This window comes from Aedes aegypti, chromosome 2, assembly GCF_002204515.2.
Source record: "Aedes aegypti strain LVP_AGWG chromosome 2, AaegL5.0 Primary Assembly, whole genome shotgun sequence".
Taxonomy (NCBI): domain Eukaryota; kingdom Metazoa; phylum Arthropoda; class Insecta; order Diptera; family Culicidae; genus Aedes; species Aedes aegypti.
The window spans coordinates 13,566,448-13,593,904 of NC_035108.1; the positions used below are offsets into that span (position 1 = coordinate 13,566,448).

Here is a 27,457-nt window from a genome sequence, read left to right on the forward strand (position 1 = left end):
GTTCTCCGTTTTTCCCCAGGAGAGAGCCCGGAGTGAGGTCGGATCCGAATTTCTAGCCAGTCTTATCCAATGTCACATTTGCCGGCAATAAAAATAAACCCCACAGCAATGCCGAGGAAATTGATGCTTTTAGTCGCTGCTAATAAACTCCTCTACACGCAAACTCACTTATCTTCCACAACTCGATCCACCCGATTCACGTTTAGGCTGCCGTCGTTTGGTTTCCTTTCTTGGTTCTATCGACACGCATGAAAATTGGATAGCTGTAATTTTACTCCTCACCCTCAACCGAGCCCAGCACTGCGTGCTGCTAACAACTACGGTGCACTGAGGGATTTTAAGACAATTTAGCTGGTCAAAGTTTCGAGGCGTTTTGGCATTATAAATAGAGTTATTTGTATGAACATAAGTCGCATAACAATACACCAAACTTCTAATTAATTTTATTTGTAAGAAACGTTTAGTCTCACTGAAGATAATGTGATTGCTATTTTTATTAGAAGCAAATTATAAAATATGCAATTGCGATTTATGAACGGCTATGCTGCATTATTAACCAGGTTTTCAAAGCCCCAGTAATTTATATAATACTTTCGAAGTAAATACCATTGGTAACATCTTTCAAAACAACCAAAAATAGTAGCAACTCCAACAAAAATATAGAAAAGTTTGTATGCTGAGTCTCAAATGCAGAAAATTATGGCAAAGTATGAGCATATTTTGTAGACGACTTTTGACTATCTTGTTTTGCCAAATATTCCTCAATGCGACGATGGTTAAACTCGGCCCGAAGAAAGCAACTCTTTTCAGCACTTTGCGCCATTAGCTATCGAAAGCTGAGGGAAAAGCGAAAGAAAATGTTCGAAACAAGAGTGAGAAAAAATCACTCCAAACAGCCCTTCTTCGCCACCATTTGCGATGGGCTGTTGGCGTGTAAGCTTTTGACTGTCGGGCAGTTGGTGGATACCTCTAAAAATAAGCTTAGCTCGAGTCAAAACAGATTATTGGGGCCGTAAAAAGCGCCCCTTGTCTGGCCGGGCTTTTCAAGAAGGAAGCATTTTTTCGCTGGCTGTTATCCGAAATCTGGGCGCGATGTTTCGACAACCACTCGGAACTTATCAGTTTGCTTTATCTACCTAATTCAACTCAATGTGCCGTCTTGGTTTTGAACACATATGGCTATGGTCATTAGACTGATGAACAGCACCAGAAATAGAAGTTCGAGGAAATACTGAAGGCTTCAAGCACTTTCTTTGATGTTATATGACTCAAAAAAAAAGTATTCTTTCTTAAGAAATATTCCATGCTTGCTTGTATAATCACATATTTCAATTTACTACGTTCTCGTTGTAGGGCACAAAATGTGAATAATCTTGATAGAAATGGCAGCAAAGCTCTTAATTAAACTTGAAAAGGCTCTATTAGGCATTTACCTACGAGCACCTCGTATTGAAACTGTAGCGCCCCATTTAATGAATGTGTACATCCATAATTAAACTCATTTAGCAACATTCAAAGCTAACACAAAAGGGAAATATTTACTGATCCTGAACCTGCTAGGTGAGGTTTCCATTCAGAAGCCCAAGAGAGGATGACAACCATCGGTACTGGTCGTTATATTCGCCCAGTTTGAAACATGATGCTGTAACCGGCACCAAGCTGGGAGCTTTCTTGCCTGCAACGAAATTACAACACCATCGAGGATGTATGAATAACCGTATCTCTGCGTCATGGTCGTACGTCTCTTGTTTCCGTATGACTGACTAATTCAGCTCGTCGTTCGTTGCTGCGATACGCCCGAATGAATTACTGTAGCAAAGGTAATTTCGCCCCTCTGCACACTTGTTCAAATATACCACTGGACGAGTATGATAACATTTTAAGACACAAATTTACCAATCGATCAGCTTCGATATTTCCATAGCAACGACATATAAGTATCAATATCAAATATGAATGGAAAGTATAAGGTATAAAGATCCTGGATCGACCGGAAATCGAAACACAGTTTTTATCACTAAACAGACGAAGGCTTCTTAACCCATATCCGCCCAGCGTCCTAAAAATAGGACAGAAGCCCCGAACGCCCAGCGTCCTATAAATAGGACAGTACTTGTAGTGCAAATATCTTGAAAATAAAGAGTTTTAGGAGAAAACTGTCTTCTGCAAAGTTGATCACAGGACTGCTGACTTCCACTTGGTAACTATTTTAATTCAGAATTAACTCACCAGGTGGCGCACAGACGCCAACAAATGTCGCATTTATAAGTAACATATGAACCAACTTTCCAGCGTACAATTATTTGCTTCGTTTATATCTCAGTCCAGCGATGAGATACAAAATTGGTGTCTTCGACATAGTTGAACAACTAAATTATACCTATTCGCATAGAACCTTATAAATTCGGAAAACACTCCCAAGATGGCGCTAGTGAGCTAAAACTTTATTTGCTTATATCTTAGCCCGGTTATGAGATACAAAAATGGTGTCTTCGACAAAGTTGAACAACTAAATAATACCTATTCGAATAGAACCTTACAAATTCGGAAAACACTCCCAAGCTGGCGCTAGTGAGCCAAAACTTTATTTGCTTATATCTTAGCCCAGTTATGAGATACAAAAATGGTGTCTTCTACAAAGTTGAACAACTAAATAATACCTATTCGCATAGAACCTTATAAATTCGAAAAACACTCCCAAGATGGCGCTAGTGAGCCAAAACTTTATTTGCTTATATCTTAGCCCAGTTATGAGATACAAAAATGGTGCCTTCGACAAAGTTGAACAACTAAATAATACCTATTCAAATAGAACCTTATAAATTCGAAAAACAATCTCAAGATGGCGCTAGTGAGCCAAAACTTTATTTGCTTATATCTTAGCCCGGTTCTTCTTCTTTCTGGCGTTACGTCCCCACTGGGACAAAGCCTGCTTCTCAGCTTAGTGTTCTTATGAGCACTTCCACAGTTATTAACTGAGAGCTTACTGTGCCAATGACCATTTTTGCATGCGTATATCGTGTGGCAGGTACGAAGATACTCTATGCCCTGGGAAGTCGAGAAAATTTCCAACCCGAAAAGATCCTCGACCGGTGGGATTCGAACCCACGACCCTCAGCTTGGTCTTGCTGAATAGCTGCGCGTTTACCGCTACGGCTATCTGGGCCCCTATGCCCGGTTATGAGATACAAAAATGGTATCTTCGACAAAGTTGAACAACTAAATTATACCTATTCGCATAGAACCTTATAAATTCGGAAAACACTCCCAAGATGACGCTAGTGAGCTAAAACTTTATTTGCTTATATCTTAGCCCGGTTATGAGATACAAAAATGGTGTCTTTGACAAAGTTGAACAACTAAATAATACCTATTCGAATAGAACCTTACAAATTCGGAAAACACTCCCAAGCTGGCGCTAGTGAGCCAAAACTTTATTTGCTTATATCTTAGCCCAGTTATGAGATACAAAAATGGTGTCTTCTACAAAGTTGAACAACTAAATAATACCTATTCGCATAGAACCTTAGAAATTCGAAAAACACTCCCAAGATGGCGCTAGTGAGCCAAAACTTTATTTGCTTATATCTTAGCCCAGTTATGAGATACAAAAATGGTGCCTTCGACAAAGTTGAACAACTAAATAATACCTATTCAAATAGAACCTTATAAATTCGAAAAACAATCTCAAGATGGCGCTAGTGAGCCAAAACTTTATTTGCTTATATCTTAGTTTAGTTATGAGATACAAAATTGGTGTCTTCGATAAAGTTGATCAACTAAATGAGAACTTTTCGCCTAAAACCTTATTTGTTCGGAAAACACTCAAAAGATGGCGCTAATGGTCGAACATTTTGATTGTTTATATCTCAGTTCAGTGATGATATACAACGTTGTGGTCTTCGACAAATGTGTTTAACTGAATGAGATCTAGTCACCCGAAAACTTATTAGTTGGGAAAACACTCACTAGATGGCGCTAGTGAACAGAGATTTTATTTGCTTGTATCTCAGTCCAGTTATTAGATACAAAATTGATGTCTTCGACAAAGTTGATCAACTAAATGAGACATATTCGCCTAAAACCTTTTTAGTTAGAAATACACTCAAAAGATGACGCTAGCGATCGAACATTTTGATTGTTTATATCTCAGTTCAGTGATGAGATACAACATTGGTGTCTTCGACAAATGTGCTCAACTGAATGAGATCTATTCGCCCGAAAACTTATTAGTTCGGAAAACATTCACTAGATTGCGCTAATGGACAAATATTGTATTTTCTTGTATCTAAGTTCTGTTATGAGATACAAAATTGTTGTCTTCGACAATGTTGAACAACTAAATGATACTTAGTCACATAAAACCTTATAACACTCACAAGATGGCGCTAGTGAGCAAAGATTTTATTTGCTAATATCTCAGTCAAGTGATTAGATACAAAGTTTGTGTCATGGACAATGTTGAACAACTAAATGAATCCTATTCGTCTAAACCATATTAGTTCGGAAAACACTCACAAGGTGGCGCTAGTGGTCAAATATTTTTTTTTATATCAGTCCAGCGATGAGACTGAAAAAAATCGAACTCTCGAAATTGGTATCTTCGACAAAAGTGTTCAACTAAATGGGATCTATTCGCCCAGAAACATAGTAGTTTGGAAAATTCTCCCAAGGCGCTAGTAGACAAACATATTATTTGCTTTTATCTCAATCTAGAGATTGGATACGAAGTTAGTGTTTTTGACAAAGTTGGAGAACTGAATGAGACCTATTCACCTGGAAACTTATTACTTCGGAAATCACATAAATGGCACTACTAGGCACACATTTTATTCGCTTATATATCAGTCCACTGATTAAATCCAAAGAAAACTATTCGCCTAAAACCTTCTTAGTTCGGAAGTCATTCTCATGATTGATGTATAGTGATAAAAAATTTGGTATCTTCGAAAACGATGACCAACTGAAGGAGATATTTTCGCAAACAAACATATTAGCTGAGAATTGCTATTATGTGCGAAACATCAAGGAAAAAACCAATAAGAAATTGATCTGCCTAGATCAAAACAATAGATGCTTACTGTCGATTCGAGCAACAATCGCTTATTTTGGATGTAATGCTCCTTAGATTTTTAGACGAACCTTAACACCATTTAGACCTTTTGATCTTTTGAAGGGAGTGAGGAACGAAAAAACCGACAAATTGACTTATCCATCCATGAACTGAACTCCAAGGGTGAAGGACGGCTGTCAAATGAGAGTAAAATTAAATAGCCGCCAACCTAACCAGTCCAGAACCAGTTTTATGACTTAAACGTGGAAAAGTAAAAATTATTATTCGCAAAATTACAGGTAATAAATGCGCTTGAAAGATATTGTTTACAAGCAGTTATTTACTACGCGCTACTGCAGTGCGTTGTTGTCAATTTAATCAGAAAATTCTACAAAATTCCCAAAATTAATGTTTTTGAGAAAATTGATTACGCCTTCACCATTGTTTGGTCGTAGTTTTGTATGGTTGTTTACTTTGTAGAACCACCGACGCGTTGAGGTAACAGTAAAGAGCCTTCCTTGCTCAACTCACTCGGACCAAGAATTGTTAGATTTGAGCGGGCACGCTTCAGTATGCTCCCCAGGTATTCTGGCCAGCTCTAGTGTCAAAAATCTTGGACCGAGTGGATTCGGTTCTATCGGTGAATAAGACTATATGCATCAGTGATGCAGTAACTTAAACGTTATAGCCGAATAATGTTGGCTTCAAATATTCACATCTGTAAAGCATGTAATAGTTGGAGTCCAATATTTGACTGTCATTGGACTGAAGGACTAACTTTTGATCAGCAATAACGAAATTCTGATATTGCCAAATATAAATTTCGATCACTGTCAGATCAGAGTCACATTGTATACAAATAGCTTGAACCAGAAAAAATATTTTGATAGTTATGTTTCCATTATCAGCTGGCAAGTTTTATATAATCTTTTTGAAGACTATTCTGAAACATATGTAGGTTTTATTCTAAATCAAAATATTTGATGTAAGATTTTATTTTGTTTTTGGTATAAATGGCTTAAGTGTGCATTATTGTACATGTACATGTATGGAAAAGTATGTATTTCTGTATCTTACTTACGTGGTAGAGCTGAAAATTGAATTGAAGTCACTAAATGATTTAGTTCTGGCATGCACCTTTCGCCTCTGAAATTTTTATTCTTTATGTTGCAATTTCTTTATCAGGGTACGTCCATAAATTACGTCACGCAAAATTTGCCATATTCATCCTCCTCAATTTTCCTCTGTATCACACTTTCTGTATGGATTCCAATTTTAATATGAGTAGGCACGTTTCATTGTAAACCCCTCCTTCCTCTTCTGTACGTGACGTAATTTATGAATTACCCCTCACCAGCAGTTTTTTCCAACTTGTTTACATTGTAATGGGTCGAACTGCATAAAAATATATTTGATTAATCTCAAAAATTAACTTATAGAGCAACTAGATATGGACGACACAATTTCAAGATTTTTTTTGGATCCTCACCATAGACTTGAAATGTTTTGATGAAATAAGGTTTAATTTATGGGAATACGACTATGAGTAACAAAAACGGAGCTGAATTCCAATTGTGAGATACCTTGGGCGTTAACGGGTTAAGGTGAAGATGAATCGAAGCCAAACCTCCAATTTTCAAGAGCACGAATCTGGAGAACCAAACATCCGTTTAAGCAGAAAATTCAATGGATTGGGCACTAGCTGTTGGTGATCGATCGATTCAGTTTTCAGCTCAAACGGGCGTTCGGTTTTTCAGATTTGTGCTCTTGAAAATTTAAGGTTTGGCTTCGATTCGTCTTCACCTTAAAAATATTTATCTCTCTGCATTCTACACACTTCATTGCGTGAAAGTTGTACATATCATAAAACTTTGTCATTAGCAATATGTGAATCAAGCGAACCTCACCTAAATATTTGACACTGCCATCGAAAATAGCTTTAAACACATCGTCACTTACCTTAACATTGAAGAAGGGCGGAAGGAAAGGAAAATCCGTCCCTGTTACCACCGCTTCTTCAAAAATTCAATTGCGAAAAGGATTTTCTTAGAGCTTCAACTGACAACGTCGACGACGACTACATCGCGCGGCAGCAACGGCATCTAGTAGGAGTACATTCTGCGCTTTTCTTGGGGTCTTGCGGGTACGGAGACACGCATTTCCTCTAACTATTTCCTGCGCCCTACCGGATGATGGAAGTTTCCACACGAGAACCGCGCGATGAAGAGACAGAAAATGTGCTCTTTTCCGAACCACTTCCTGGTGGTAATGGCGAAACATTTTACGGTGTGATGGGAATATGAGGAACCGAACGACGTTCAAGCGCACTACCTGATGATGGGCGAATTTTACAGAATGTGTCAGAAAGAAGGAGAACTTTGGTTTTCAATATTTTAACAAGAATGTTTGGATTCCTAAAGTGAATAGAATCTCGCAACTTAAAAATATCACTTTTTTAGTTGAGTGTTCAATGACATCATTCGACTGGAATATTATTGTAATATACTCTTAGTTGGATTAAAACTAGATATTTATGATTTCCAAACAATGCATCATGTAACATTACTTGAGTATTCAAAACGATGTAGAGACCTCTCCATATATTGTAAGCTATGTATTGTAATACTTTCCAGATTTTTCTGCCAAAATTTCGTGGGGTCTCTTCAAAGAATATAAGATTAAGCTGAGGTAATTAGATATGATTTTTCAGTGTGTTTTTTGAAAAATGTAAGAAGTTTAAGTTAAAATTTTGTATACAAAATTAAAAAAAAAATTTTGGAAAAATACATACGAAGTAAGAATAACTCTTTGCTTTTCGAATGCGGCTTAAAGAGTTTCAATTGGACGTGTAATCACAGAGATATGGACAGAACACTTTTGTATGTTTTTGAGGGGGTGAACCCAAACTTTTGCACGGGAGTGTATATTGACAGTCTTAAAGTATTGCAAATGCCCAAATATAAACGGTCCTTATTTTTGCGAAAGTCTGACACTCTACATGGGGTAGCCAGAAATGGGCAGGGACCCCTGGCTGATGAAAAAACAATCAAAATCTACGGCTTGCTACATAGGTTGATATATATTTTTTGAGTTTATAATTGATGATCTTCAGGGTTCATTTTTACGTAAAATTTTGTCATGATAGTCTTTTTTAGGTGTCCGGCCATTTGCCATTTGGCCGAATGCCGTTTGGTTGAATGCCGTTTGGCCGATTTACGAGCAAAAACATAATCAATTTTTTTTTCAACGCTGATGTGTAGCATTCATAACTGATCAGCTAATTATTTTGTTGACCTTAATGATGTGGCAAGACGTCATGTTTGTCGCTAAATAAATGCTCCCAGAGGATGATTAATACGATCCTTTCATTCAGGTCGAAGTTACAAAATCGCTTCAAGGCATTAAGCTAATGATTGGATCGTCTCTGGGTTACCAACGGTATGCTAAGGTTGGAAGTGTTCTTTGATAATTTCATCAGAAATGTTTCTTTCGTTTAAACATAGGCTATTCTTTCGATTTGTACTGGTTTCATTATTATTGGCAATAAATTTGCCTATATTTAACTAAGGAATTTTACCTGCTTTAAATCATCGGCAGTTCGTTGTAGTTCGTGCAGTTCGTTGATATAAAAAATATATGCATGACACTAGCTTAAAATTTGATAAGAGATTTTTTCCTACTTTTGATCATAGGCTGTTCTTTCATTTATTTTTTTTTCATAGTTATTGGAATTATGGCTTATAATTCGAGTGTAATTAAAAATATATTTTTTAGCACAAGGGATAACTTAGGTGAGATGTCATTCTCCTGAAAAATTAAGATTACAACATGTGAACTGAACTCTGTATAGTTGATTTCGTATGTCAGTAAACCGAACGACTCGGTGAATATTTACGTCAAAGAAGCTCACTGTTTCTACGTTGTGAAAAGAAGCAGCCAAACTTGAGATTGCTAGAAATTTATTCATTTACCAAGTACGATCAGAATGTTTGAATCAAATCGATGCTATGAAGGACGAATAAGTCATAAACTGTTTTAGTAACTGTCAAAAGCTCATTCTTTAAGAATAAACTGTTCTTCGAAATTCATGCTAATGATAGTTTACTATTGTTTTCAATTTCGGCCAAACGACATTCGGCAAAATGGCATTCGGTCAAATGACCCTTGGTTGTGCTGCTTTTCCCCAAATGTCGGTTCCCCGAACGCCAGTTCCCCGAATGCCAGTTCTCCGAATATCCCGTTTCCTCGAACAGCCCTTTTCCCCGAAATGGGTTTTGGCACGCATATTTGTCATATCTTCATACATTTCAGGGTGGTGAAAGTACTGGTCATCTGATATACAACCTTCTTCATTTAATTGGCGGTTCTTACGAGTTTTACCGTCCTCAGCATTTTTGACAACATGTGTATTGTCGAGAATGACCATATATCGTCAAACGGGGTAACTTGCAACAGGGGTGAAACTTGCAACACAACGACATGTAACTGAATTGACGTTTTCTAAAGCATTAAGTTAAATTGTTCTAATTTGTTACACCGGTTAATGACCTTAGCATAGCATAGCATAGCATAGCATAGCATAGACTGACTGTACATGTCAATGGTTGCTACTCCGTGATTGATCGGAACTGGTAAGAATTGCACTACGATCCAAATGAATAAGGGATAGGAGTTTCCGCTTATTTTCGAAGTACAATTTTAGCAGATCTAATATTATTGATCAATAACGGCGCCGGCCAAGTCCTTACAGTCAGTTGGGATGGGGAAGGAATGTTAGGGTGTAATGATTGTTGCTTCTAGAGACCGAGAATACCTCTGCATCTCCACAATCACCACGGGGAGGGTGTTTATTAGTGAGGGAGGAAAAGATCTGGGAGTCACCATTGGTCAGTGATGCGATCCATGGATAAGGAGGGAAAATACAACTTAAACTTAAAGCTAGTTTTGTATTTTGTCTCGAGAAGTTTTCGGTAGAAGATATAAAATATACGTCAACATCCATTATGTCGAACCATTCAAAAGATGTTTTTAGTAATGGCAAAAAGAAAAATATATATGTATATATTTTAAATAATATGAAAAAGGAACGATGCCGACACTTTTAGTGACGAACCAAACATAGTTTGTTTGAAAATTACAGAAGAGTAACGCTGTACATTATTGTCTCGAGATGAACAGTTTTTGATAGGAGTTTTAAAATATACGTCAACATCCATAATGTCGAACCATTCAAAAGATGTTTTTAGTAATGTTAAAGAGAAAAAATATATGTATATTGAAATTATATAAAACAGGCATAATGCCGACACTTGTAGTGACGAACCATTCAAAGTTTATTTGAACAATAAATAAAATAACGTTTTCATGAGAATATGTGTCATTATAAGCATGAAACGAGCTCACCAGTTGGTAATCCATCCTCGACTTAACACGGATATCTATTCGCACTCACACAACGCGAACCGTAAAACTTCTCGGCGTCCCGAAAACGAACCGTCTTGTTTGGGCTCTCCGGAACACTGCCCAGAAAAAACTCGCGAAACGAAAAACAATCTCCTGGCGTCCCAAAAACAAACCGTCTTGCTTGGGCTCTCCGAGACACTGCCCAGCAAAAATCGCGAAACGAAAAACAATCTCCTGGCGTCCCGAAAATAAACCGTCTTGCTTGGGCTCTCCGAAACACTGCCCAGCAAAACTCGCGAAACGAAAAACAACTTCCGGCGTCCCGAAAACAAAGCGTCTTGCTAGGGCCCTTCGAAACACTGCCCAGCAAAACTCGCGAAACGAAAAACAATCTCCTGGCGTCCCAAAAACAAACCGTCTTGCTTGGGCTCTCCGAAACACTGCCCAGCAAAAATCGCGAAACGAAAAACAACTCCCGGCGTCCCAAAAACAAACCGTCTTGCTTGGGCTCTCCGAAACACTGCCCAGCAAAAATCGCGAAACGAAAAACAACTCCCGGCGTCCCGAAAACAAGGCGTCTTGCTTGGGCCCTTCGAAACACTGCCCAGCAAAACTCGCGGAACGAAAAACAACTCCCGGCGTCCCGAAAACAAGGCGTCTTGCTTGGGCCCTTCGAAACACTGCCCAGCAAAACTCGCGGAACGAAAAACAACTCCCGGCGTCCCGAAAACAAGGCGTCTTGCTTGGGCTCTCCGAAACACTGCCCAGCAAAAATCGCGAAACGAAAAACAACTCCCGGCGTCCCGAAAACAAGGCGTCTTGCTTGGGCGGTCCGAAACACTGCCCAGCAAAACTCGCGAAACGAAAAACAACTCCCGGCGTCCCGAAAACAAGGCGTCTTGCTTGGGCCCTTCGAAACACTGTCCAGCAAAACTCGCGGAACGAAAAACGACTCCCGGCGTCCCGAAAACAAGGCGTCTTGCTTGGGCTCTCCGAAACACTGCCCAGCAAAACTCGCGAAACGAAAAACAATCCCCTGGCATCCCAAAAACAAGGCGTCTTGCTTGGGCTCTCCGAAACACTGCCCACCAAAAATCGCGAAACGAAAAACGACTCCCGGCGTCCCGAAAACAAGGCGTCTTGCTTGGGCTCTCCGAAACACTGCCCAACAAAACTCGCGAAACGAAAAACAACTCCCGGCGTCCCGAAAACAAGGCGTCTTGCTTGGGCCCTTCGAAACACTGTCCAGCAAAACTCGCGAAACGAAAAACAATCCCCTGGCATCCCAAAAACAAGGCGTCTTGCTTGGGCTCTCCGAAACACTGCCCACCAAAACTCGCGAAACGAAAAACAACTCCCGGCGTCCCGAAAACAAAGCGTCCTGCTTGGGCCCTCTGAAACACTGCCCAGCAAAACTCGCGAAACGAAAAACAACTCCCGGCGTCCCGAAAACAAGGCGTCTTGCTTGGGCCCTTCGAAACACTGTCCAGCAAAACTCGCGGAACGAAAAACGACTCCCGGCGTCCCGAAAACAAGGCGTCTTGCTTGGGCTCTCCGAAACACTGCCCAACAAAACTCGCGAAACGAAAAACAACTCCCGGCGTCCCGAAAACAAGGCGTCTTGCTTGGGCCCTTCGAAACACTGTCCAGCAAAACTCGCGAAACGAAAAACAATCCCCTGGCATCCCAAAAACAAGGCGTCTTGCTTGGGCTCTCCGAAACACTGCCCACCAAAACTCGCGAAACGAAAAACGACTCCCGGCGTCCCGAAAACAAGGCGTCTTGCTTGGGCTCTCCGAAACACTGCCCAGCAAAACTCGCGAAACGAAAAACAATCCCCTGGCATCCCAAAAACAAGGCGTCTTGCTTGGGCTCTCCGAAACACTGCCCACCAAAAATCGCGAAACGAAAAACGACTCCCGGCGTCCCGAAAACAAGGCGTCTTGCTTGGGCTCTCCGAAACACTGCCCAACAAAACTCGCGAAACGAAAAACAACTCCCGGCGTCCCGAAAACAAGGCGTCTTGCTTGGGCTCTCCGAAACACTGCCCAGCAAAACTCGCGAAACGAAAAACAACTCCCGGCGTCCCGAAAACAAAGCGTCCTGCTTGGGCCCTCTGAAACACTGCCCAGCAAAACTCGCGGAACGAAAAACAACTCCCGGCGTCCCGAAAACAAAGCGTCCTGCTTGGGCCCTCCGAGACACTGCCCAGCAAAACTCGCGAAACGAAAAACAATCCCCTGGCATCCCAAAAACAAGGCGTCTTGCTTGGGCTCTCCGAAACACTGCCCACCAAAAATCGCGAAACGAAAAACGACTCCCGGCGTCCCGAAAACAAGGCGTCTTGCTTGGGCTCTCCGAAACACTGCCCAACAAAACTCGCGAAACGAAAAACAACTCCCGGCGTCCCGAAAACAAGGCGTCTTGCTTGGGCTCTCCGAAACACTGCCCAGCAAAACTCGCGAAACGAAAAACAACTCCCGGCGTCCCGAAAACAAAGCGTCCTGCTTGGGCCCTCTGAAACACTGCCCAGCAAAACTCGCGGAACGAAAAACAACTCCCGGCGTCCCGAAAACAAAGCGTCCTGCTTGGGCCCTCCGAAACACTGTCCAGCAAAACTCGCGAAACGAAAAACAATCTCCTGGCGTCCCAAAAACAAGGCGTCTTGCTTGGGCTCTCCGAAACACTCTGTTACACCGGTTAATGACCTTAGGTATAAAAAGAGAGGTTTTGGTGAGGATTTTGGTATTATTTCTACTTTGGTTGGTTTGCTGGAGGAGAAAATCATATCACACGATTGCTCGTATAAAAACAAGGCGGAAAATCGTTCCTAGTACCATACAAATGGGTTATAAATATTATTCTAGGTATTTGCTTTTCGCTGCAGTATTTAATAGTGTACAAAAGCACTATAAAAAAGTTTTGTTAATTTGACGTTTATACACTGAAAATAATTGAAAACGTTTTTGACTACCCTTGTGGGGTAACATGAAACAGCAATTTTAATCTCAATGGCAAGATGTTTTCTGCCGCTTGTCATCAAAAACACATGAAAAAGCAAGGTTACCCATTTATTTGTAGAATTACATTAAAATTGTCAAACCTCAACCAACTTATTACACGTTTGGTAGAAAAAAGAAACATTAATCGCATTATTATTAAAATTTATTATATTTTATTCGTGAAAACTATGATTAATTCTGAAAATATGTTTCAAATGTAACTTGCAGATCTGTCATTATGAACTTCTCTACTAGCCGTCAAGACTTGTGATTTGCTAAAAAATTCCACTTGTGGAACACATAAAATACAAAATCAATCGATTTTTTAATCGTATATGGTCAATACTCATAGTTCAATCAAAAATAATGATTTTTCAAAAATGATGGTACCTAGTTTCTGTTTATTGTCATGTTTTTACTGCAGTTAATTATTTAATGATTTAAAAAACGGTATGGATAACATTTTTGATAGTAAACTTCAGTCTGTATTGTGTGTTGCATGTTACCCCCCATCAGGGGTAGCATGAAAGAAGCATATTTTCAGCCTCTCCTGATCCCAGGAAAACAAATTTCAATACAATAAATACCACATGGCATTCTTTACGTAGCGATTAGGATACCAGATTGTATTTGGTTCATCTAAGTCCTTAAAATTTTCGTCCAAATAGATTTGAAGTTGAAAAGTGTTGCAAGTTACCCCGTTTGACGGTACCTTCTTCTTTTGATTGCTTATCGTTCTTTCTAATTCTCCACTTTGCCACTGAAGACTATTCTACCATCTATTTGAATTGCAGCCACTTTTCTAGGAAACGGACCATTCGTGGAAACGGGTCATTCGGGAAACTGGTGTTTGTGGAACCGACATTCGAGGAAACGTCATTCGGGGAAAAGTAGCACAATCGTGTTATTATGTTTTTTTTTTCTGGAAGTTGTTTCGTTTGCCTCCGAGAATTTCTATAGAATGTCTACAAATATTTCACAATGAATTTATCTCAATACATTTCCAAGAATTCAACTATGAAATTCTGATAAAACTAGTTTTTTTTTTCAATACAAAGAATTATTAAATGTTTCAGTAATTCTACTAAACAACATACTGAAAAGTTAGTAGGGATTTTAATAAAAAAAAATTTATGCATTCACTTTTGAACATTATCGGGATTTACATCCATAATTTCGCGTTAAGTATTATGTTTTTCAGAGACTCACTTCAAGATTGTTTATTGTTTTACGAACAATTCGTTCGGTTTTTTTCTTCAGAAAATGATCCTGATAACTTCTCTGGATTCAATTACTCCATAAAGTACTTCAAAAATCCGTTTTTTCTGAAAATTTTTGATAAAATACAACCTGTGACTATTCAAAATGTTCTGAGTAACCCGTGAGAATTCCTTTCAGAACGCTTTTGGAAATTCTTAAAGAAAAACCTTTCTGGATACACACCAAATAAGGAATTTCACTGAAAACATACCCCCCCCCCCCAGCGATCCTTAAAAAATACTCCAACGATTTTTTAGCAATTGAGTAGCTCCAAGAAATTATCCATACTATTTCCACAGAAATGCTAATATTGGGCTTCTTTAACAAAGTTTCCAAAATTCTTCAGATAATTGAAAACTGTTGAGCAATTCTCCCTGTAAATCTGGAGATAATTTTATGGAAGGAAAGCTTAAAATTTCAACTTTTCAGAAAAAATATAAAACCTTGAAAAAAAATTTACATAAAAATTTATGAAACATTTCTAAAAAAAACTTGATTTTTTATATATATTTTTCATGTAAAAAATGAGCTTTCTCGAAAAGTCAAAATCTTTAGCTTTCATTTCGTCCAAGAAACATTCAAATCGGTCAAGCGGTTCAAAAGTTATCGCGATTTTTCTGGTCATCCTATTTCGGAAATGGTCACCCTAATAAAAAATCCAAAAACACGTGTATCCTTATTTCGGATAAGGAACAAAATATCAAACTTTCACGGAACTCGGTAACCCACAAGATCGGGTTTTCATGGAATGGCTGATTTTTAGATTTCTTCCTGGTTTATCTAAAATATGTCGCACTGGTTTCTCCTGAAATTAATGCTATTAATATTTTTCTCAGAATTACCCCAAATATTGACACAGGCATTTTCATTATACTCATTGGCATCTCAAGTATACATTTGAACATAGATAAAAAAAACAAGCTTTTCAAGACTCCATTTGGATTTTATTTTTGTAATTATAATTTATCTATGAATATCTCCTGGATCCCTATCAAAAATTTATCTGCAGAATCCAAATAATATACATCAATAAATTAATTGCTGGATTCTAAAAATGTGGTATTCTTTGAAGAAAAAAAATCCGGGATAAAAACCTTGAAGAACATCCTGAAAAAAAATCTGAAGTATTTTTAGCAATAAATCCTGGAAAAACGTCTGGATAATTTTTTTGGGGATTCTTGGGAAAATAATTTTTTCAGGTCTTCATTGAATGCTTCCTTTGGGTTTTATTTTTGTAGTCATAATTTACTAGAGACGAATGCCGTTTCTTCGTAAAGCTTCTTTAAGCAAAGAATATTACTTTTCTACGAATATCTCTTAGATCGATAACAAAAATTAATCTACAGAATACAAAGGAAATTTCTTAAGATATTACTTCCTGGATTCCATAAACTTGTGCAATAGATATGCTCAAAAATATTCTAAGATGAATCCTCATAAAAAAAAAATCGGATGTAGTTTTAGAATAAATTCAGAAAGAAGTTTTGGATGGATTTTCAGGATTTTTTTTTTGTGAAAAACTTTATAGAAATCTATGGATAAAATTCTGGAGGAATATTTTAATTATGCTCTAAGAAATGTTAAGAGGAACTCATAAGAAAGTAACTGTTAGGAGTGTCTTAAGCAGTGATTCCCAAAGTGGGCGAATTCACCCCCAGGGAACGATTTTTAGGTCAAAAAGGGCGAAAATGAAAAATGAATAGTTTCATTTTTCAATAAAGTAGATCTGAATGATTCTATGGCTAGATAGCAATGAAAGTATTTAGGAAAAATAAAACATGTAAAATGATGTTTCTTCTTTTATTTATATCAACGTCGAAAATATAGTTTGAGAATCATTATCAGGCTGCTAATGTTTCTTTTATTGGCATCCAGTTTTTCATGGAACAGAAAGTGGGCCAAAACTAAATCATCGATCGAACTAATCGACTTATTTGAATAGTCAGGAAAAGATCATATTTCCTATGATTACTGATCAGTTGATTTTTCCCACAACTGTTGGTTTTCTATATCTATGGGAATATTTGATACCAGTAATCAATGCATGTGACAGATAAGAGATGAACCAGCCTATGGCGTTGATAATAAAGATAATAATAATAATAATAATAATGTGAAAGATGCATGCATTTATTAATAGATATACGAGTCGAGAAAATATGTTGGAATGCTTCAAAATCACACATGACACATATTACGGACAGCTTCCAATTCCGGACACTCTACTTTGTATGGGAAACATTTTACACGAAATGTTTCAATTTTTACCGTTCAAAAGTTCGCACTTTCGAGACTCACTTTAGTCAACATTTTCCTTAGATATCTATGCAAATTTATAATGTCCAACTGCTTTAAACGCCTTTTTAGTAGTTTGCCAGTTTTAATTAATGATTTGACTTTTCTTTTTATGATTTCCATGAGCTGTCCGGAATTCGAATCAAAGTGCCCGGAATATGAGGCAAAAGTAAGGAAGCGTCAGGAGTAAGAATCATGAAAAGTCCACATATTTGTATTTATTTTAAATTATTCATGTGGCGGAATCCAAATCTTTACCCATCATTCGAAAGTTAAGTGTTTTAGAAGCTTAATAATGTAGAGGAATCATACAGAATGATTTATTTTATATGCTTCCTAATGAGTGATAATTCACTGAAGCCTTAAGTTTCCGTAAAATGAATCAAAACGGTATTGCATTAATTATTATGTCACTTACTACGCGCATAGATCTTATGACCCATATTTCAGGCAATTACCAAACGCAGAAGACCGCTTATTGAACTCGACAATGTATCCGACTTAGTAAAATGATAATACTGGATGTATACTTCTTACCGAACAATCAGTTATTGCTTTGATAGATCTTGTCTACCACTCTGCCTTAAAATTATCTACCCCTATACTTTCCCACATGAATTGACGTAGATGCAGAGGTATATTTGATGTACTGTGGGCCAGTTTTAAATCCAGAATCAATTACTTCCCCTTCTCCTCTGCATTCTGAAGTGACAGGCGCCATTGTTGCCTAAAACTAGAAGATCGCCAGCACTTACACGCTGAGGGCTTCTGTTGGTCCCAACTACTGGTTAACTGTGTAAGTGCAGCTAATCTGGCAATACTGGAGTAGCAACCACTGGCGGCAAACCAAGCTCAAGCACAATATCAAAAGCAATTTGGATTTCAAATGGAGTACAATAATCAGCAGGTACTCCGCGTAACAATTCAATTTTAAAAAGTGCTCCATAAACCAAAAAGTATGAAAATCCCTGATATGGAGAATGCGCTTCCCGCCGCAAGGTACCTCTTACATCCTGCAAGCGCGAGCGTTAGGCAAACTCTCGTGGTAAAGCGGTGCTTAATGGGTTTCCTGAAGTTTCCCTGTTGAGGTAGGGTTTGGTGGAGCAATCGATAATTTCAATTTTATCGCTATCATATCAGAGCGAAATCACGGCGAAAACTGAACGGTGCAACGACGAAGCTTGTGGATGTTAATACGAAGCCCTGCTAATTGTAGGAAAATCGAGTCGAGGGAGAAACTAAACCGATTTTAAGCAAATCCCACATCAAGCACATTCCAAGCTCAAATAAATATCCACGCGGCATTCTTAACCTAATCTCATCGCCCCTTAAGGCCCAAGTAAAAATGGTGCAAAAGTCAAAAATGAAAAAGCAGTTTTCTCTTTTTAAATAGACAAATCGAAGAAAATAAAAACACACAGCTCTTTTATTTGCCAAATAAAAAGGCTGTGTATTCTTATTTTTATCAATTTTTTGTTTTAAAAGGAGAAAACTGCTTTTTCAGTTCTGACTTTTGAGCCATTTTTTCTTGCACCTTAAAATGCTTTCAGCACCCTCATCCATCGCCTTTTTGGGCGTTTGGGCTGCGCTGAATTTTATGACTGCAAATGGGTAAACATTGCCCCCTCAAATGAGATTAGGCAGTTCGGCTGTCTTGCGAAAAAAAATCTGTGAGCGTGATGTTGAGTTGGTGAAAGCATTCCTGCAAGCTGAGGTTATAAATTCAACCGATCATTCCTCGATAAGCCACTCTGTTTACTACGTCGTGTCCCAAGACACGGGGTGAAATGGAAACGAGGAACAGGCCGAAACATGGTTGAAAAATCTCCGGTGCTTCGGGTTAATAGGAAGTTAGGCGGACGTGACGAGACGTCTTTGCCATCTTGGTGATTTAAAGCGGGAAGGAATCCACGGAGATTACACTAGGTGGGGTAATTTACAGTGGTAGACTAAAGATCCTGAGATGTCCTTGCAATATAGTGATACTTTTCCGGATCAATATGAATTATTTGGACTGAGCTTTATCACTTTGAATTTCGAGCTGCAATGTAAACACAAATGACGGGCTATTAAGCCTTAAATAAACAAAAAAGTTTGGATCTCTCTTCAGTTTAGATCCAGGTAACAACAACAACAGCTACATGTATGTTATTGTCTGATTAAAAGTAAAAAATTTCATCATCTTCACCATTTAAAATCGAGCATTCCCATTGCAAATGTTCAAATTTTTATTTGGATTCATTAGAGCTGTGAGTTCAAGAGTTTGCGGATGATTGAATATAAATTTCTCATTCATGATTCCTTTGAGCACATTAAACGTCAACACATGCTGCTTTCCCAGAAACATTTGTTCGTACGTTGCCATAAGCTGGCGATTAAATCCATTGCGAACAAAAAAAAACCGCTGGAGTTTAATCATTTTTATGAACCCGCACGTCGCCAATTCATTCGCAGAATCCATTCGCATCCGACGTCGTTGGAGAATAAAGAAACCACCATTACTTTGGGACGTGGGGATTTGGAAATGTTTTGCAATTGTCAAAGGATCCTCTGTGCCACCGCCCTCAGAGTCGTCCTAAGCATTTTCCACTTTTTCACTTCAGCCAAACCATATCAAGCGAAATGGGATTTCGGGAAATGAAAGAAAAACATTCCTAACCGCCGTGGTTCGTTCTCTTTGATGCTTAAGCTCCCGTGAGATCACAGCTCCATAAGACTTCTGGCGGCGCAGATCCTTGTGAATGACGATGGAGCGCACATAGCATACAGGAAGGGGGGGGGGGGGGGCTTTTCACGAAACAAAAGCAGCAGCGCGATTCTTCATTCACGTGTTTCATCCATCACCAACCAGACGATGAACGAGCGAACGTGCCTGAAACTGATGCTGGGACTAGAATTTACGACGGATTTTGTCTTGAATGTTACTGAGCTTCTTTCTACTGGAAGCAGAAAAACAACAGTAAATAGGAACACTTGAGGAAATCTTATACAAAGAAGATTTCTTGAGCTACCAGTTGGGAACAAAAAAAAACTCTGGAATCATCCACCTAGAAGTTCTGAGACACGTTTCGCAATATTCGCCCTATCTTTTCCTTGGAAGCACACAAAGTTTTTCCTGAGAAGCTTGGAAAGCTTCTCCTTGAAGGCTTGGTAATCTATTCATCTGAAGCTAGAAAAGCTTTTTCTCAGTAGGTTACAAATCTTCTCAGAAGCTTTCAATCCTCCTCACAAATGTCCCTTCAGAAGCTTGGGAAGCTTCTGCTCAGATGCTTGGAAAGTTTCTCATCAAAAGATCCAAAATCTTCGCCTCAGCAGTTTTGAAAGTATCTTCTCAGAAGCTTGGAAAGCTTCTCTCAGAATTTTGAAAAACTTATCCCCATAAGCTTTTCTCCAGAACCTTGGTAAACTTTGTAAAAATTCTCCTCAAAGCCAAAAAAAAAACATTCTCTTCAGAAGCTTGGAAGGCTTTTCCTCAGAAGCTTGGAAGGTTTTTCCTCAGAAGCTTGGAAGGCTTTTCCTCGGAAGCTTGGAAGGTTTCTCCTCAAAAGCTTGGAAGGCATTTCCTCAGAAGCATGGAAGGCTTCTACTCAGAAGCTTGGAAGGCTTCTCCTCAGAAGCTTGGAAGGCTTCTCCTCAGAAGCTTGGAAGGTTTCTCCTCAGAAGCTTGGAAGGCTTCTCCTCAGAAGCTTAGAAGGCTTCTACTCAGAACTTGGAAGGCGTTTCTTCAGTAGCTTGGAAGGTTTCTCCTCAGGATCTTGGAAGGCTTTTCCTCAGAAGCTTGGAAGGCTTCTCCTCAGAAGCTTGGAAGGTTTCTCCTCAGAAGCTTGGAAGGCATTTCCTCAGAAGCATGGAAGGCTTCTCCTCAGAAGCTTGAATGGCGTTTCCTCAGAAGCTTGGAAGGTTTCTCCTCAGAAGCTTGGAAGGCTTTTCCTCAGAAGCTTGGGAGGCTTCTCCTCAGAAGCTTGGAAGGCTTCTCCTCAGAAGCTTGGAAGGCTTCTCCTCAGAAGCTTGGAAGGTTTCTCCTCAGAAGCTTGGAAGGCTTTTCCTCAGAAGCTTGGAAGGCTTCTCCTCAGAAGCTTGGAAGGCTTCTCCTCAGAAGCTTGGAAGGCTTCTCCTCAGAAGTTTGGAAGGCTTCTCCTTAGAAGCTTGGAAGGCGTTTCCTCAGAAGCTTGGAAGGTTTCTCCTCAGAAGCTTGGAAGGCTTCTCCTCAGAAGCTTGGAAGGCTTCTCCTCAGAAGCTTGGAAGGCTTCTCCTTAGAAGCTTGGAAGGCGTTTCCTCAGAAGCTTGGAAGGTTTCTCCTCAGAAGCTTGGAAGGCTTCTCCTCAGAAGCTTGGAAGGCTTCTCCTCAGAACTTGGAAAGATTCCCCTCAGAAGCTTGGAAATCTTTTCCTCAGAAACTTGGAAAGCATATCCTCAGAAGCTTGGAAAGCTTCTCCTCAGAAGCTTGTAGAGCTTCTTCTTGAAAGCTTAGAAAGCTTCTCCTCAGAACCTTGGAAGGCTTCTCCTCCGAAGCTTGGAACTCTTCTCCTCAGAAGCTTGTGAAACTTCTTCTCAAAAACTTGGAAATTTTCTCCTTAGAAAACTTATCCTCAGAAGCTTGGAATGCTTCTCCTCAGTAGCTTGGAAAGCTTCTCCTCAGAAGCTTGGAACTCTTTTCCTAAGAAGCTTGGAAGGCTGCTCTTCAGAAATTTGGAGAGCTTCTCCTCGGAAGCCTCGGAAGCTTGGAAATCTTATGCTCGGAAGCTTGGAAAGTTTCTTCTCGGGAGCTTAGAAGGCTTTTCCTCAGAACTTGGAAGGCGTTTCTTCAGTAGCTTGGAAGGTTTCTCCTCAGGATCTTGGAAGGCTTCTCCTCAGAAGCTTGGAAGGTTTCTCCTCAGAAGCTTGGAAGGCTTCTCCTCAGAAGCTTAGAAGGCTTCTACTCAGAACTTGGAAGGCGTTTCTTCAGTAGCTTGGAAGGTTTCTCCTCAGGATCTTGGAAGGCTTTTCCTCAGAAGCTTGGAAGGCTTCTCCTCAGAAGCTTGGAAGGCTTCTCCTCAGAAGCTTGGAAGGCTTCTCCTCAGAAGCTTGGAAGGTTTCTCCTCAGAAGCTTGGAAGGCTTTTCCTCAGAAGCTTGGAAGGCTTCTCCTCAGAAGCTTGGAAGGCTTCTCCTCAGAAGCTTGGAAGGCTTCTCCTTAGAAGCTTGGAAGACGTTTCCTCAGAAGCTTGGAAGGTTTCTCCTCAGAAGCTTGGAAGGCTTCTCCTCAGAAGCTTGGAAGGCATTTCCTCAGAAGCATGGAAGGCTTTTCCTCAGAAGCTTGGAAGGCTTTTCCTCAGAAGCTTGGAAGGTTTTTCCTCAGAAGCTTGGAAGGCTTTTCCTCAGAAGCTTGGAAGGTTTCTCCTCAGAAGCTTGGAAGACATTTCCTCAGAAGCATGGAAGGCTTCTACTCAGAAGCTTGGAAGGCTTTTCCTCAGAAGCATGGAAGGCTTCTCCTCAGAAGCTTGGAAGGCTTCTCCTCAGAAGCTTGGAAGGCTTCTCCTCAGAAGCTTGGAAGGTTTCTCCTCAGAAGCTTGGAAGGCTTTTCCTCAGAAGCTTGGAAGGCTTCTCCTCAGAAGCTTGGAAGGCTTCTCCTCAGAAGCTTGGAAGGCTTCTCCTTAGAAGCTTGGAAGGCGTTTCCTCAGAAGCTTGGAAGGTTTCTCCTCAGAAGCTTGGAAGGCTTCTCCTCAGAAGCTTGGAAGGCTTCTCCTCAGAAGCTTGGAAGGCTTCTCCTCAGAAGCTTGGAAGGCTTCTCCTCAGAAGCTAGGAAGGCTTCTCCTCAGAACTTGGAAAGATTCCCCTCAGAAGCTTGGAAATCTTTTCCTCAGAAACTTGGAAAGCATATCCTCAGAAGCTTGGAAAGCTTCTCCTCAGAAGCTTGTAGAGCTTCTTCTTGAAAGCTTAGAAAGCTTCTCCTCAGAAGCTAGAAAAGCTTCTCCTCAGAACCTTGGAAGGCTTCTCCTCCGAAGCTTGGAACTCTTCTCCTCAGAAGCTTGTGAAACTTCTTCTCAAAAACTTGGAAATTTTCTCCTTAGAAAACTTATCCTCAGAAGCTTGGAATGCTTCTCCTCAGTAGCTTGGAAAGCTTCTCCTCAGAAGCTTGGAACTCTTTTCCTAAGAAGCTTGGAAGGCTGCTCTTCAGAAATTTGGAGAGCTTCTCCTCGGAAGCCTCGGAAGCTTGGAAATCTTATGCTCGGAAGCTTGGAAAGTTTCTTCTCGGGAGCTTAGAAGGCTTTTCCTCAGAAGCTTGGAAGGCTTCACTTCAGAAGCTTGATAATTTTATCCTCAGAAGCTTAGAACTCTTCTCCTCAGAAACATGGAAGGCTGCTTTTCAGGAACTAGGAAAGCTTTTCCTCGGAAGCTTAGAAAGTTTCTTCTCGAGAGCTTGGAAGGCTTCTCCTCAGAAGCTTGGAACTCTTCTCCTCACAAGCTAATTTATCCTCAGAAGCTTGGAAACATTTTCCTCAGAAGCTTGAAAAGCTTCTTCTCAGAAGCTTGGAGAGCTTCTTAGAAGCTTTGAAAGCTTCTCCTCAGAAGCTAGAAACACTTCTTCTCAGAAACTTGGAAGGCTTCTCCTCCAAAGCATTGATAGCTTCTCCTCAAAAGCTTGTAATGCTTCTTCTCAGAAGCTTGAAAAGCTTCATCTCAGAAGCTTGAAAAGCTTCTTCTCAGAAGCTTGATAAGTTTATCCTCAGAAGCTTGGAATGCTTCTCCTCAGTAGCTAGAAAAACTTCTCCTCAGAAGCTTAGAACTCTTCTCCTCAGAAACATGGAAGGCTGCTTTTCAGGAACTTGGAAAGCTTCTCATCGGAAGCTTAGAAAGTTTCTTCTCGAGAGCTTGGAAGGCTTCTCCTCAGAAGCTTGGAACTCTTCTCCTCACAAGCTTGCTTGCTTCCCCTCAAAAGCTTGGAAATTATTTCCTCAGCAGCTTGAAAAGCTACTCCTCAGAAGCTTGGAGAGCTTCTCCCCAGAAGTATAGAAAGCTTCTCCTCAGAAGCTTGGAAGGCTTCTCTTCAGAAGCATTGAGAGCTTTTTCTCAGAAGCTTGTAAAACTTCTTCTCAAAAACTTGGAATGCTTCTCCTCAGAAGCTTGGAAAGCTTCTCCTCAGAACTTGGAAAGATTCTCCTCAGAAGCTTGGAAATCTTCCCCTCAGACGCTTGGAAATCTTTTCCTCAGAAGCTTGAAAAGCTTCTCCTCAGAAGCTTGGAAGGCTTCTCCTCAGAAGCTTAGAAAGGTTTTCCTCAGAATCTAGAAAAGCTTTTCCTCAGAAGATTGGAAGGCTTCTCCTCAGAAGATTCTCCTCGAAGCTTGGAAAGCTTTTCCTCAGAAGCTTGGAAAGCTTCTCCTCAGAAGCTTGGAGAGCTTCTCCTAAGAAGTTTGGAAAGCTTCTCCTCAGAACCTTGGAAAGCTTCTACACTATAGCAATGGAAAATTCCTCTTAGAAGTTCAGAAATATTACATAGAAAGCTTCCTCGCATAATCCTTAAAACTTTCCTCTCAGAAGTTTGAAAAACTTCTTTTAGGAAGCTTGGAGACTATTTGCATCTTTAGTTTTGCAAACTGTGTGACCGATGGCCACGCCAAAATTAAATAATCAAATATTTGGGGATTTTTTTTTATTACCGTACGGGTTTGGGCCGAAGGGTCTCAGATTTTCATGAAACTTTTTCCACAGGCAGGGCTCATGGATATATGAATAAAAAAAAATTGAGAAAAATTCAGGGTCGCCTATTTTTCCGGAAAACTCAGGTGGAAATTTTTTGTTTTGCCTTGACACTACTTACTTTGAAAAATCATAACTCAAGAACGAAGTATCGTAAAAACAAAGTTTTTATATGAAAATTTAAGCAAATTTTCTCAAAAATCCAAAAAAAAAGGAACTGGAAAAAATTTTCCACAATTCGTAAAGAAAAGCCGGAATAACTATGCCCGAACTCGTGGAAAATTTTCAAAAACATATTTTCGAGAAGGTAATTTTATAAGCTTTAATCACTGAAATTTTTGGAATGCACTTTTTTTTCGTTTTTGAGTTATGGCCAATTTTATAAAAAATGTCCAGATGTGCCATATAAGACTTTTCTTTGAAAAATCATAACTCAAGAACAAAACATTGTAGAAACAAAGTTTTTATATGAAAATTTAAGCAAATTTTCTCAGAAATCAAAAAAAAATATGAACTGGAAAAAGTTTTTCACAAAATTTTCCACCGTTGGGGAAATTTATAAAGAAAAGCTGGAAAATCTATGCCCGAACTCGCGGAAATTTTTTTAATAGAATATTTTTAAGAAAGAAACTTTATAAACTCAATTCTGGTAACTTTTGGGATGTACTTTTCTTCAGTTCCTGATCTATGGTCAATTTTATAAAAAATGCAAAGATTTGCCATACATGCCTTTTCGTTTAAAAATCATGACTTAAGACTCATCATGACTTGTCGAACCGGATTCAAATTATCTCAAAAATATGAAATTTTTGAAATGGAATCAGTTTTCCAGGACATTTTTCACTGTTTATGAAAACAAATAATGAAAACCCGATTAGCTATTCCAGCTTTCAAACAAAGTATATTTGAAAAGAGCGATCACTAAGATCCAATCCTACAATATTTTTCAATACGCTCATTTTTCGTTCCTAAAACATGATCAAATATTGCTAGGATGAGCTGTTTGAACCATATATTTACAAAATTTATAAGTTCATAAACAAAATTTCTTAAGAACGAAACTACATAGAAACAAAGTTTGCAATTGCTTTGATAAAAAAAAACCTTGTTTTTCTGATGCTTCGATTGAAATATGGGTTTTCAAAGAAAAGGCTAATATGGTCATTTTTCACAAAATTGACCATAACTCAGGAACAAAAAAAAGTACATCCTAAAAGTTACTAGAATTGAAGTTTATAAAGTTTTCTTCTCAAAAATATTTTAATAAAAATTTTCCGCGAGTTCGGGCATAGATTTTCCAGCTTTTCTTTATGAATTTCCCCAACGGTGGAAAATTTTGTGGAAAACTTTTTCCAGTTCATATTTTTTTTGGATTTCTGAGAAAATTTGCTTAAATTTTCATACAAAAACTTTGGGTCTTGCTGGGTAGTGCTTCGTGAAGCCCAAGCAGGACAGTTCGGTTTTGCGTCGTCCGATATATTTTGCTCACGATTTCGCGCGTTTTCGTCGCCGGAGAAATTTTTTTTTTCCCTGTTTTGGAGCGTCTTGCTGGGTAGTGCTTCGTGAAGCCCAAGCAGGACAGTTCGGTTTTGCGTCGTCCGATATATTTTGCTCACAATTTCGCGCGTTTTCGTCGCCGGAGACATTTTTTTTCCCTGTTTTGGAGCGTCTTGCTGGGTAGTGCTTCGTGAAGCCCAAGCAGGACAGTTCGGTTTTGCGTCGTCCGATATATTTTGCTCACAATTTCGCGCGTTTTCGTCGCCGGAGAAACCTTTTTTTTTTCCTGTTTTGGAGCGTCTTGCTGGGTAGTGCTTCGTGAAGCCCAAGCAGGACAGTTCGGTTTTGCGTCGTCCGATATATTTTGCTCACGATTTCGCGCGTTTTCGTCGCCGGAGAATTTTTTTTTCCCTGTTTTGGAGCGTCTTGCTGGGTAGTGCTTCGTGAGGCCCAAGCAGGACAGTTCGGTTTTGCGTCGTCCGTTAGATTTTGCTTACGATTTCGCGCGTTTTCGTCGCCGGAGAATTTTTTTTTTTTTCCTGTTTTGGAGCGTCTTGCTGGGTAGGTATTTGGGAAGGCCCAAGCAAGACGGTTTGTTTTCGGAACGCTGACAGTGTCAGTTTTGTGTTCAGTCGAGAATGGATTACCAACTGGTGAGTTCGTTTCATGCTTATGATAAGACAGTTTTTCTTGAAAGCGTAACTTTTATGTAATATTAAAACAAACTTTGTATGGTTCGTCACTATAAGTGTCGGCATTATGCTATTTTCTTATACAATTTCAATATACTTATATTTTTCTCTTTTTGACATTATTGAAAATTATCTTTTGAATTGTTCAACATTGTGAATGTTGACGTATTTTTTAAAACTTCTACCATATCGAGACAAGATGCTCAGTAATACTCATATGTCATTTTCAAATAAACTATGTATGGTTCGTCACTACAAGTGTCGGCATTATTCCTGTTTCATATAATTTAAAATATAAACATGTAATTTTCAGTTTTCGTCATTAATAAAAACGTCTTTTGAATTGTTCGACATTATAGATGTTGACGTATTTTTTAAAGTTTCCAAAAAGCAAAAACTTCTCGAGACAAAAATACAAAACTAGCTTTAAATATAAGTCGTATATTTCCCCCTTGTCCATGGATCGCATCACCGACCAGAGGTGACTCCCAGATCTTTTCCTCCCTCACTAATAAATACCCTTCCCGTGGTGATTGTGGAGATGCAGAGGTATTCTCGGTCTCTAGAAGCAACAATCAT

At 39.3% G+C, this 27,457-nt stretch overlaps 1 protein-coding gene and 1 long non-coding RNA gene across 4 annotated transcripts in view; one reads left to right on the top strand and one right to left on the bottom strand.

Annotated features, from left to right (window-relative positions):
• LOC5575755 (BAI1-associated protein 3) overlaps positions 1-27,457 on the top strand; it is a 436,766-nt gene that overhangs the window by 309,123 nt on the left and 100,186 nt on the right. The gene's annotated exons all lie outside the window — the stretch shown is intronic.
• LOC110675333 lies at positions 9,557-13,345 on the bottom strand. Its single transcript, XR_002499380.1, has 2 exons — positions 13,165-13,345; positions 9,557-9,601 (listed from the first exon to the last, which is right to left on the bottom strand). It is a non-coding gene; the product is annotated as an uncharacterized LOC110675333 (long non-coding RNA).